This window comes from Megascapheus bottae, chromosome X, assembly GCF_031878675.1.
Source record: "Megascapheus bottae isolate mThoBot1 chromosome X, mThoBot2.hap1, whole genome shotgun sequence".
In the NCBI taxonomy this organism is placed as follows: Eukaryota; Metazoa; Chordata; class Mammalia; order Rodentia; family Geomyidae; genus Megascapheus; species Megascapheus bottae.
In genome coordinates, this window is record NC_143547.1 from 54,828,680 (window position 1) to 54,842,000 (window position 13,321).

General features: G+C 36.6%; 2 pseudogenes; one reads left to right on the forward strand and one right to left on the reverse strand.

Moving 5' to 3' along the window:
* The window catches only part of LOC150041115 (SWI/SNF-related matrix-associated actin-dependent regulator of chromatin subfamily E member 1 pseudogene), a 30,476-nt pseudogene extending 21,627 nt beyond the window's left edge, over positions 1–8,849 (reverse strand).
* On the forward strand, positions 8,848–9,329 carry LOC150041116 (golgin subfamily A member 7 pseudogene; annotated as a pseudogene).
* Positions 9,330–13,321: the final 3,992 nt, after the last annotated feature.

Here is a 13,321-nt window from a genome sequence, read left to right on the forward strand (position 1 = left end):
GCCCTTAAGTTTACTTATCAAATACATTATGACTAAAATGAAGCTGGTGAAAGTTTTTTTTTCTCTCAAGAACTTTCAAGAAATTCACTTTACTTCTTAACTCATCTTGGTTTTTGCCTTACCATATCTCAATCCACTCTGGCATGAGGAAGTATATTAATCTTTTTGTAAGAGTAACACCAATAAGAAAATGTAATTTCATAGAACATTTTGACTTAAAAGGATTCTGTATACTTAAAAACAATAAGAAATAGGATCAATTTACTTGTAACTGAAAGAAACATACAAAAACCCTCTGCATCTGTCCAATAAGTTGAGGTTGTGTTATACTAATTTAATATAAAATTGTAAACTGAAAAGCTTAGCTATCTGCATAATTAGTAACTATTATTACATTTTCATATTAGATTTGTTGGCATATGATCACTGCATACTCAACACTTCGGGCCTGAATTTTTTTTAACTTATCCCATGTTTTGCCATGCACTAGTGACACATGCCTATAATGCTAGCTATTCAGGAGACTGACATTTGAGAATTACAGTTCAAAGCCAGCCAGGGCATGAAAATCCAGACTCTTATCTCCAGTTAACCACTAAAAAGCCAGCAACAGTGCTGTGACTCAAGTGCTAGAGTGATATCCTTGAGCAAAAGCGATCAGGGACAGTGCCCAGACCCTGTGTTCAAGCCCCATAACCAGCACACACACATACACTCAAGTTCTTACAAATCTCACTTTATACTAATATTTAAATGATCTCTTCTGTCAAGGTTGCATGGCTTTCTTGGATTTTGCCAAAAAGATGTCATGAGTACATTTTTACACTAAACATATATCATAAAAAATGAAGCATTTAAAATGTATTTTATTGTAAAGGTGATATACAGAGGGGTTACAGTTACATAAGTAAGCTAATGAGTACATTTCTAACAGTTACTACCCACCCTTATTTTCTCCTACTTTCCCCCTCCCTACTCTCCTCCCCTTCATGTTGTAAAGTTCATTCATACAGGAGCTCTGCTTTTAATCTTTAGAGGAACTTCAATATTACTTCTGGAGTGGTTGAACAAGTTTATATTCTCTTTTGGTCACATCCCAGACAGCATCTTTTTTTTGCACCAAAATATTACTTTATTTTTTATTGTAATTAATAGAAAGGTTACATTATATTCACCAGATAGAAGGTGCATTTCTTCACAAACATTCATACCCCTTTTCATTTCTGTCCTCCCATCCCTTCATATTGTTTCCCCCCTTCCCTATCCTATTTCAAATTAAGAAACATATAAAATGTATCAGATAACAAGGTAAGACACTGTAACAATATGAGAATAACCAAGGGACAACAAAAGAGATGAGAAATAACAGTACATTAAGAACAACATTCACTCATTCTATGGCTTTTGTTTCCATATCATGGAGGTCCTTTCATTTAGCCTTATGTATCTAGGTTTTGCTCTATTGTAAACTTCTGCTAAGAGAGTCCAAGGTTTCTACTGATTATGATAAATGAGGGAAACCACTGAGCCTATGTTTCTTTGGGTCTGGCTTACTTCACTTATTATGATTTTTTCTGTCTTTCCATTTCCTTACATATGGGGAGATGTCATTCTTTCTGATGGCAGCATAGAATTCCATTGTGTATAAATACCACATCTTGTTGATCCAATCATCTACTGAGGGGCATCTGGGTTGGTTCCATATCTGTCAATGAAGCATTCTTAACTGAACTTTTCCTCCAAAACAATCAAATATGGAACCTTTTTATGCATGTATTGATACAATTAGAACTTCACATCAAAACAGGTTGAATCCAGCTGGTGTTGGTGGCTCACACCTGTAATCCTAGCTATTCATGAAGCAGAGATCTGAGGATCTGGATGTGTAGCCAGCCTGAACAGAAAAGTTTCCACGAGACTCATCTCTAATTAACCATTCAAAAACAAGAAGTGAAACTGTGGCTCAAAGTGAGAGATGACTATCCTTGAGCAAAAGAGATCAGGGACAGTGCCCAGCCCTGAGTTCAAACCCCACAACCGACAGAAATACCCCCACCAAAAAAAAACAAACAAGCTTAATGTACTAGGAATAACTACACTTTCATATATTTAAACTGAAAATTATTTGGAGCAAGTTCTTCCTCGTCCTTATCCTATGAAACATGAGGTACCCTGATGTATTCAAATTGATCTACATATCAGAATATTAATTGCACCAATGGCTTCTAAGGATACAGCATTCTAAAACTCAATGTCAAATGAAGACTGAATCATTTCTTGAATACAAGTGTGGACATAATATATATCTAGAGTGCAGTTCATGCCTTCATGAATTATTTTATGAACATATGCCCCTGCCATTCTCCAGCTACTTAAAATGTCATCTTTTCTTTTGAAAGAACACAGAAAAGCAGTTAGATAGAAGTATAAAGAAGTAAAATCTAAAACCTAACTTGGTTGTGCTAGTTTGTTGTAGGCTATTCTGGAGAGGCTCAATGACATGGGGCTTAATGCTGAAAATAGAGATGATATATTTTGAGAATTTAAACTCTCACAAGTATATTATTTGTATGCTGTCAAGTGATTTATCAAAGAGGCCAAAAAGCTTCACTTTTCAAGATTACTTCTATTCTGGGGCTGGAGATAGAGAGGCCTAATTTTTCTTAGCTAATAGAGGATCTTGTTAGTTCCTGCACAATGACATAGTGAAGAAAAGGAGATATAGTACTTATGATCTCTAGTTGTGGTGTGACTATGTTGGAACATATAAATCCTTAGCACTAAACACTGTGATGCTAATAGACACCCTCCACAACCTCAAGGTAACTGGGATCAGCGTGGTGTCTCTCCATATTAGAATGGACTCCAAAAACTATTCAGTACTATAAGAGACCTATTAATATGTTGGTTAAAAATTACAAAATTTCAGTCACATAGGAAGAATGAACCCAAAAGATCCACTATATAGCAAAGTGACTACAGATAGAAAAAATACATTATAATTCTGGAAAATTCTGAGAATTCTGAGAAAAAATAGTACATTTGTGAGGCAATGCATATACTAATTAGCTAGATTTAATCAACATACTATGTATATCCATACACATACATATATATTTCAAAATATTGTATTGCACATGAAATACATAATAAAGTAATAAAAGGAAAGTCTTTGAAGAATCAGTCCACAAAATTCAAGTCAGTGCCACAAATATGGGCTCAAATATTTTTTCAAAAACTCAGAATTCTGTTTCTTTATCTTACACTGAACTACACCCTCCTCCTGACCCCTTTTCTAATAACATTGCAACTATATAACCTCACACTCATAACAAATATACTGCCCTATAGTTAACCGGAACCATGTGACATACTCACCATTTTCAAATAAGGTAACATCAAAGTACAAGCCTCCACTGAGGTAATGGGAGCAGGAGACTTTCTTGCTGAGCTCAGGTGGGCACCTTCCAGAATTCTTCACTAGCTATAATGAAAGCAGCGTCAACACATATTTTGACTAATCATTAAGACAAAGCAGAAGAAACATTACAGATTAACTGAATCTCCACCACTGGAAAAAAAAAGCTCCAAACAGTCATAGCATCATATAAAGTCCTCGATTTAAAATATAGTGATAATGCAGCTTCATTTTCTAGTATTTTTTCTATCTATTTAACTAAAGAAATTATGTAGGGCCAGAAGCATATCTCTAGAGACAGAGTGCCGGCTATGAACAAAAGATTATGGCTGGGCCTGGAGTTTAGCCTAGTGGTAGAGTGCTTGCCTAGCATGCACAAGGACCCGGGTTCAATTCCTTGGTACCACATACACAGAAAAAAGCCAGAAGTGGTGCTGTGGCTCAAGTGGTAGAGCTCTAGCCTTGAGAAAGTCCAAGGACAGTGCTCAGGCCCTGAGTTCATGGCCCAGGACTGGCAAAAAAAAAAGGTTATGGCTTTCTCTAGCCTTTTATTTACAACTTATTTAAAAGTGAATTCCTTTTATTCAACAAAGATAAGATTTCATAAATAAGAATTCTGTGACTCATTTAATGTTTCTTGAAGGTCCACTATCTACTTTAGTGACTAAATGATGATATAGCACTAAATCTTGATTAAATTGTATTGATCATAACAACTTTTTGTAACCATGTAGAAATTACTTCCTCCATAAAAAATCCATGTAATGGTACACTCACCATGAGTAAATTATTACAGCAGATAATATCTTCCTAAATTAAAAACCATTGTGGTCTGATATTTTCTATGAATCTGGAATCATCTTAGATAATTAATTACTTCTACAGACAAGAATGTCACTGTCATCATGAAGTATATATTTATATAACTTCCTTAAATGCTTTAGTTAGCATTGTTTTCATTAATAGCACCTACCCAACATACTATATGGGAGCGATATATAAAAAAGTAAGGAAAAATAATGTATTTATGAAGATATGTCCATAATATGAAGATTAATTGGTTACTTCCTATCTGAAGCTGTTTCCATTCCAATAGCAAAATGAGCAATTTGTAAGAAAAAATAATTTAGCTCATAGTTCTGAGATTTGGAAGTCCAACTTCAGGTAATTACATATGGTAATAGACACATACTGCATCATTACATTGCAGAAAAGTAGAAGTAAAATCAATCATGAGAATCTGTGTCACTTTAGAGCAATCTACTCTCACGGTAAGTCAGAGTTGCAAGAGTGACACCAAACTTACTTTCTTGAGAACTCATCTAATACTAAGAAAGCAGGATTAATTTCTTCATGAGAAATTACTTCACAATTCAATTATCTTTTATTATTATTACATTCAGAAACAAATTTCAACATGAGCTTTGGAGGGACAACCCATATTCAAACCATAACACCTTTTCACTCTATTAGTTTTCTATTGCTGATGTAACAAATGACCATAAACTCAGTATATTAAAATAGCACCAAAACTAAAGACAGTTGCACTTGGCCATGATTAAATAGCACTGTAAACATTAACACAGTGAGAACAAAGGAGGACATTCTTAGGAGAGGATCATAAGTACTCAATAGCTATGTACCTATGATCACATAAAATGATGCTTATTCTTTGGAGAAACTAGGAATCCATGGAACATTCCTCAGTATAATAGAGGCTGTGTATGACAAACCTAGAGATGGCTTTAGCCATTAAGTATAATGCTATTTCCTCTAAAATCAGGAACGAGACAAGGATGCCCACTCTCCACTCCTCTTTAACATAGTGTTAGAATTCCTAGCCAGAGCAATAAGGCAAGAATCAAGCATAAAGGGGATCCATATAGGGAAAGAGAAAGTGAAACTTTCCCTCTTTGCAGATGACATGATTCTGTATTTAAAGAACCCTATAGAATCCACTCCCAAGCTGCCTGAGCTGATTCAAAACTTTAGCAAGGTAGCAGGATATAAAATTAACCCTCAAAAATCATCCGCCTCCCTAAATGCCAACAATGAAAGGAACGAGGCAACAATCAGGAAAGCAACTCCTTTTGCAGTAGTCTCAAAGAAAATAAAGTAGGAATTAAGTAAGAATGTAAAGGAATTTTTTGATAAAAACTTTAAAACCCTGAAAAAGGAAATTAAAGCAGAACTGAGGAAATGGAAAAACCTTCCATGCTCCTGGATTGGAAGAATTAACATTTTGAAAATGGTAACCTTGCCAAGGGCTATCTGCAAATTCAGTGCAATACCCATCGATATTACAATGTCATTCTTTAAAGAAATAGAAGAGGCAATCCAAAATTTCATATGGAATAATAAAAGACCCCATATAGCAAAAACACTCCTTAGCAGAAAGAACAGCACAGAAGGAATTTCAATACCAAACTTTAAATTCTATTACAAACTATAGTGACAAAACAGCTTGATACTGGCACAAGAATAGGCCTGAAGACCAATGGAATAGAACTGAGGACCCAGATATTAAACCACAGACCTATGGCCACATAATATTTGATAAGGGAGCCAGAAAAAATAGAATGGAAGAAAGACAGCCTCTTAAACAAGTGGTGCTGGCAGAACTGGTTAAGCACCTGCAGAAAACTAAAGTTGGAACCTTCTTTTTCACCCTGCACGAGGATTAATTCCAAATGTATTAAAGACCTGCAGGTAAAAGCAGATACACTGAAAAATTCATAAAATGAATAGGAGATACACTAGATCTCCTTAGCACAGGTCCAAAAATTTATAAAACAAATAGGAGATACACTAGATCTCCCTGGCACAGGTCAAAACTTTCTTAATAAGGACCCAGAAACACAACAAATCAAAGACAGTTTGGATAAGTGGGACTGCATTACACTGCAGAGCTTCTGTATGCCAAAGGACATAGCTAGCAAATTAACTAGAAAGCCTACAGAGTGGGAGAAGAGCTTCACTAACCACACAAAGGACAAAGGCCTCATATCAACAGCTCAAAAAATTGAATCACTCCAAAACTAATCTCCAAAGAAACACCATCCCATTAAAACATGTTCCAAAGACTTAAAGAGAGTCTTCTCTGAAGAAGTAGTAAGAATGGCCTATAGACACATGAAGAAATGCTCTACATCTCTGGCCATAAAAGAAATGCAAATCAAAACAACTCTAAGATTCTACCTCACTCCAGTTAGAATGGCCATGAACAAGAAATCTAATAACAACATATGCTGGACGGATGTGGCCAGGAGGGATCACTACTACACTGTTGGTGGGAGTTCAAACTCGTTCAACCACTATGGAAAGCAGTATGGAAGTTCCTCAAAAGACTAAACATAGAGCTCCCCTGTGACCCAGCAATTCCACTACATGGCATTTACCCAGTCGTCCAGAAACAAGGACATACTAAATCCACTAGCACAATGATGCTCATTGCAGCACTATTTACCATAGCAAAGATATGGAACCAAGCCAGATGCCCCTCAGTTGATGATTGGATCAACAAGATGTGGTATTTATGCACAATGGAATTCTATGCTGTGGTCAGAAAGAACGACATCGCCCCATTTTTAAGGAATGGAAAGACTTAGAAAAAATCATATTAAGTGAAGTAAGCCAGACTCAAAGGAACATAGGCTCAATGTTTTTCCTCATTTATCATAATCAGTAGAAACCTTGGGCTCTCCTAGCAGAGATTTGCAATAGAGCAAAACCTTGATACAAAAGGCTATATAGTAGGACGCTAAATGAAAGTATCTCTAGGATATAGAAACATAAGCCATATAATGAATGATTGTTGTTCTTAAGGTACTATGTTATCTCTCATCTCTTTTGCTGTCCCTTGGTTATCTCATATTGTTATAGTATTTCACCTTGTTATCTGATATATTGTATATATGTGTATTTGGTTTTTTGAAGAGGGAAAACAAAATGTGGGGTCGGGGTGGGCGGAGGGAAATGGGGACCAAGACATGAGAAAGGGTATCAATGTATGTGAAGTAATGTACTCTCTATCTGGTGAATATAATGTAACCCTTCTATTAATTACCATAAAAATATATGGAAAAACGATGCTTATCAAAATGAACTCCAATAAATGGAAAAAAGAGGTATTTTATTGCATTGTTTGAAGTTATTTTTTTACCCCTTTGGTTTATTCCTTTTTGACATTTTAGGAGAATAATTGTTATCAAGAATTTTCCTTCGGCTGGGCATGCTGACTTATATCTGTAAAGCTAGCTATTTAGGAGGATGTGATCTGAGTATTGCAGTTCAAAAGCCAGCCTTGAGTGAAGAGGTCAGAGATAGTACCCCAGCCCAGAGTTTAAGCCCCACTACTGATCAAAAAAGAGAGAAATACAGAGAGAGACAGAGAGAGAGGTAGAAGGAGACAAAAGGTAAGAGACATTTCCAAATGCTCACGTGAGGCAACTTTAACAACTCGGTAATGTTTTGTTTGTTCTGGACTCCGTGTCTTTTAATGATTTTATAGCCATCTTCCAAGTGTCATAGGACAGAAGAGAAGGAGTGTTCTGTTTTCATTTGGGCAAAGTACAAACCTCTATCTTGACTATGAGAACATAACCTGAAACAGAACTTGAACAGATTCCTAATAGATAGGATTCATTAACAGATTTTGGATCAATGATCACTAACAAAATTACACTTCATAAACAAATTCTACAGTGCCTGTTTGTTGCATTGATTTCAAATCATATATTTTAGTTTTGGGTTTTGATGCTATCAGAATTATGTGCCCAGACTATTTTGTTTGGTGGTTTTATCAGAGCTTTTTTAAGCAATGTAGCTCCATTTATTTAAAATAAAAACAACTTTCTTTTCAGTATTGCTACAGGCTTGGCTGAGCTTAAATGCTAGTGTCTGGGTCTTTGATGATCATCTTTTTTGCACATGAATGAATCCTGTGAAGAAAAGAATTGTTTGAAGAGATTGGTCAATGGACGGAAGATGAGAGAAAAATAGAAATAGCTGACATTTTTTTCTCCAACTGTAATTCATGTACTATTTAACCATGGAGAAATTAGAGAGCTAGGCTTAATTTGAAAGAACCTTTTTGATGTTAACGGCTTAAGAGGATCTTAACTTTGGTGGTTCACGTCTGTAATTCTAGCTACTAGGGAGACAGACATAGGAAAATCACATTTAAAAGGCCAATCAAGGCGGGTTCGTGTTTTTGGGATCGAACCTGAATGTTTGTGGGCGCGGGGTTTGGACAGCGGCGGTAGTTTAAGCCACCCTGCAGCAGCACGGGTGAAAGGGAGAAGCAGGGTTGGGCTTCATTGGGCGCTGGGTGGGTCCTAGGGGCTGGCTGGTCAGTCCCCGGCCAGGCTGGGGATCTGACCATGGTGCCCTCCTTTCTAACTTGCAGGGTGGCAGGTCCTGTCCTGGCCATGAGGCCGCAGCAGGCGCAGGTGTCTAGGAAGGTATTCATTCAGAGAGACTACAGCAGTGGCACACGCTGTCAGTTCCAGACCAAGTTCCCTGCCGAGTTGGAGAATCGGATTAATAGGCAGCAGTTTGAAGAAACAGTTCAAACTCTAAATAACCTTTATGCAGAAGCAGAGAAGCTTGGGGGCCAGTCATATGTTGAAGGCTGTTTGGCTTGTTTAACAGTGTATACCATCTTCTTCTGCATGGAAACCCATTATGAGAAGGTTCTGAAGAAAGTCTCCAAATATATTCAAGAGCAGAATGAGAAGATATATGGTCCCCAAGGCCTCCTCCTGACAGATCCCATTGAGAGAGGACTTCGAATTATTGAAATTACCATTTATGAAGACAGAGGTTTGAGCAGTGAAAGATAAGCCATAGAATTAAAGATCCCACCTCCAGCTGGAACCCTCATCTGTCCACTGTCCGATCACAGTGTCCCTACCTCTTCTCCAAAGCGTCACTCCTTTGAATCTGCTGTCAGAGTCATGGTGCCATTTACCCCAAGGACTAACTTTCTAAAATTCCACACCTGGAGTGATTTCTAGTCACTCAGAATCCACTTTGTGTCTTCAAATTGCAATCTTTTGATTAGCTTCTGAGAAAATACAATGGAGCATTTCACTTGGTAAATTCATAGTCATTTAATAACACATGCACTTTAGGGGCCTGATGTAAAGTTCATTTCTTACCTGCTACCAGATAAGAAATTGTCATTGGTTCTCTCCATTCCTTGAGCCAGTTTCCCTGGTAGCTTTAAACTTCAAGAAGTCGTATCTTAGCCAAAATTCAGATTGATAAAAAGCTTTTCTTCAGGTGAGGGGTGTATTATGTCTGTGGTTTTGCCAATTCATCTCCGAGATTTCAGTGAACTACCATTTCTGCCATAATTCAAATCTTAATATTTATTTCTGCTATTTAGTTTCTAAAGCCAAAGCTCAATGAAAAAAGAAAAAGTATAAGGTTGCTTTATTACAGCAACTATTGCTAATTAAATCAGTATTTAATGCAATTTTTATTCTTTGGAGATATGGGTTGTTTTACATTACCTTTGGATGATGGGAAGATGTGGTATGTGTTGCTTGTTCATTTACACAAAGAAGCACAATGAAGTGGATGCTAAACTGTCAAATACACACAAGTATCCCTGTTCTGTTCCTGAATGTGCAATACAGTGTAATAAATACTTTAATTATAAAATAAAGGCCAATCTCTGGGTAGGGAGAGTAGTCTAGTGTTAAAAGTGTTTGGTTAGTATGCACGAAGCACTGGGTTTGATTTCTTGGTGCCACATACTAAGAAAAAGCTGGAAATGGTGCTGTGGCTCAAGTGGCAGAGTGCTAGCCTTGTGCAAAAAGTATCCAAGGACAGTTCTCAGGCCCTGAGTTCAAGCCCCAAACAGACACAAAACCAAAAACAACAACAACAAAAACAATGGCCAATGGTTTGCCTTGAGGACTGGGTATTTTAAGAAGAATCTTGTTGTTGTTGTTGTTGTTGTTGTTGTTGTTATTGTTTTTTGTCAGTCTGGGGCTAGATGCTGTCTCTAAGTTCTATTGCTCAAGGCAAGCACTCTACCACTTTGAGCCACAGTGCCACTTATGGCTTTTTGGTGGTTAATTGGAGATAAGAGTCTCATGGTCTTCCTGCTTGGTCTGGCTGGGAAGCATGATCCTCAGCCTTCTGAATAGCTAGACGATTACAGGCATGAGCCACTGGCACCTGACTTACTTTTAGAAACTTTTTAAGCGAATTTTATTTAAACATCAAAAATGAAATTAGTATTTCTATGGAGTGTGTATTGCTTTTTGACCATCATGAAACAAAAAATGTAGGTTAAACCATCATTTTGAGATATATGTCATATATAATACTATTAATATACTAATACATTATTTGTATAATAAATATTTATATATTTTATAAAATATAAATTTTCAGTTTCTTCCTATTTCTGCCAAAAAAGTCACTGAAATATTGGTAAGGATTGCATCGATATGTGAGATTGCTTTCGGTAATATGATCATTAATTTATGGGTCAATGGATTGGGTCATTAAGAAAAACACTAAGAAAGAATTTCTCTTGTCTGCCTTCAAGCTGATGCGTCAGATCTTCCTGTCTTTAGATTCAAACTAGGTCTTAAGCTGGGTTTCAAGATGTTCCTGTGTCTAGAGCACATCAGATTCTAAGTATATCATCAGGTCTTTGTTCTTAGACTTTTGGACTTGCACTAGATCTATACCATTTACTATAACTCTCATAATATGTGGACCTCAAAGCTTATTCCTTGGAATAAGTAAATTAATGCACCGTATTTTTGCTGAAAATAGATTTTATTTATAGGTCAGGTCAGATTCTATAAAACTAAAATCTAACAGCAATTTAGAACTAGTTTTACTGGGTAACGAGCTAGTTACATCAACTTTTACAGTCCATTCTTCTGTTAATCAGCAATGGGGTTGCATTTTATTTTTCTGTAGTAAATGGAAACTATTTCTAAAATTTCTTTATAGATTTTCTTTCTGTATAGAAATGCAATTGTTGTGTGGATTTTATATTCCCCATCTTTACTAAATTTATTATTTAAACAGTTTTTTAAGATATGGTGAGTATAACTTATAAGGTCTTTTTGTACTTAAGATTAATAAAGAAAGACCTTCAGGGCAAGTGACAATGACCTCAGTGCCCACACTAGTACAACAAACTAAAATTATTGGTCAATCCTCTACTAAAACTACTAAACAATAGAAAAAATGTTCAACAATAATAGTTATTGCTTAAGCAATACTTACTGATTATCTCAACAATTTCCCTGAATCCTAACAGACTTATTTGTCCCCTTCAGCCTGAGGTAATTCAATTCAAAATTGATTTAAGGTTCATTTGTGCCAATTATAATGTTATTTAAGTTTTTGAGACTTAAAATGGATACTAAGAAAAGCCAAAGTCAATTGAATAGAAGGTTTCACACTTTAGGCATCAGTTACCCATTAGGTACATTGTGATAGATTAAAATCTCATGTTTTGAGCAATAATAACTCTCAAGTCCTCCTCTCTCTTTGTTCTCTTTTGTCCATCATCTTAGCAACCTGATAAGAGAACCCCTACTCCTTCTGTCCCTTTATGCTACCAAATTTAACCCTATTTTCTCTGGCCTCATTCTCTCATCACAAAAAAGCCACTCATTTAAAAAAATTTTTTTACCCTTGGCCATAACTGAACTTTTCTCTTTGGCAAAATATTGTTTTCCAGGGCCGGGGGTTTGGCCTAGTGGCAGAGTGCTTGCCCAGCATGCACGAAGACCCAGGTTTGATTTCTTGGTACGGCATATATAGAAAAAAGCCGGAAGTGGTGCAGAGGCTCAAGCGATAGAGCTCTAGCCTTGAGAAAGTCCAAGGACAGTGCTCATGCCCTGAGCTCAAACCCAGGACTGGCAAAAAAAAATATTGTTTTCCCCCCATATGTATAATACATTTCATTTTATATTCATTAGTGCCTTGTATCATTAGTAATAACATTCAGTAATTCCTGGACAGTGTGCTGGCCAGAACCAGTACAGAACTCTGGGTACTGAAATACAATGGACTTATTAAGACTTCCTGAATAGTAATAAGTAATAGCTCTTCATCATCCTTTAGAAGAGAAGAGTTGCATCTTTCAGATTCCTCTGAGATGACTATCCTCAAGGCAAATTAACCCTCCTCTAATGTTGACTTGGTCTCAGGATTAACTCGTTTGTATGATTTTAATAAACTCATTTCTTATGGGTATGGGTCAGAAATAGTTAAATGAGTTTAGAAAACAAAGAATCTTGTTCTAACATAACAATAAGATGATGCTATGAAGCTCTGGTGAAAGGCCTTCTTCCCAGTGGTAGCACCAAAACATCACTATGTACTTTAGAGAATGTAGTCCATTATTTCTCCAGGGCCTCTTACAATGCTATCTGTGAAGGATTACAAGTGTAATCTTGGTTGTCAGTGGCTCAGGATTGTAATCCTATCTACTCAGGAGGCTGAGATCAGAGGATCAGGGTTCAGGGCCAGCCAGGGCAGGAAAGATTATGAGACTCTTCCCTCCAAGAAACTATTCAAAAAAAGCCAGAAGTGGTACTGTGGCTTAAGTGGTAGAATACTGGCCTTGAAAGAGATTCTGGGACAGAGGCTAGGCCCCATATTCAAGCCATAGGACTGGCAAATTAAAAGTGTTGTGAGGGATTAAATGTGGAGGTTTAAAGCCATGAATTTTCCTCTTGGGGTGCAGAAGTGGGTGGGAGTAATGGTTATTTGTTGAAGCAGAAAAATCACTTAAGCAAAAATGGTTACAATAGAGACTGAAATCATGATCTGTGTGCTAAAAACCCAATTAACAAAGATATCTCCCCTCAAGCATGTGTAATCTGCTTGAATTTGGAAAAGACAAACAGTGGGTTG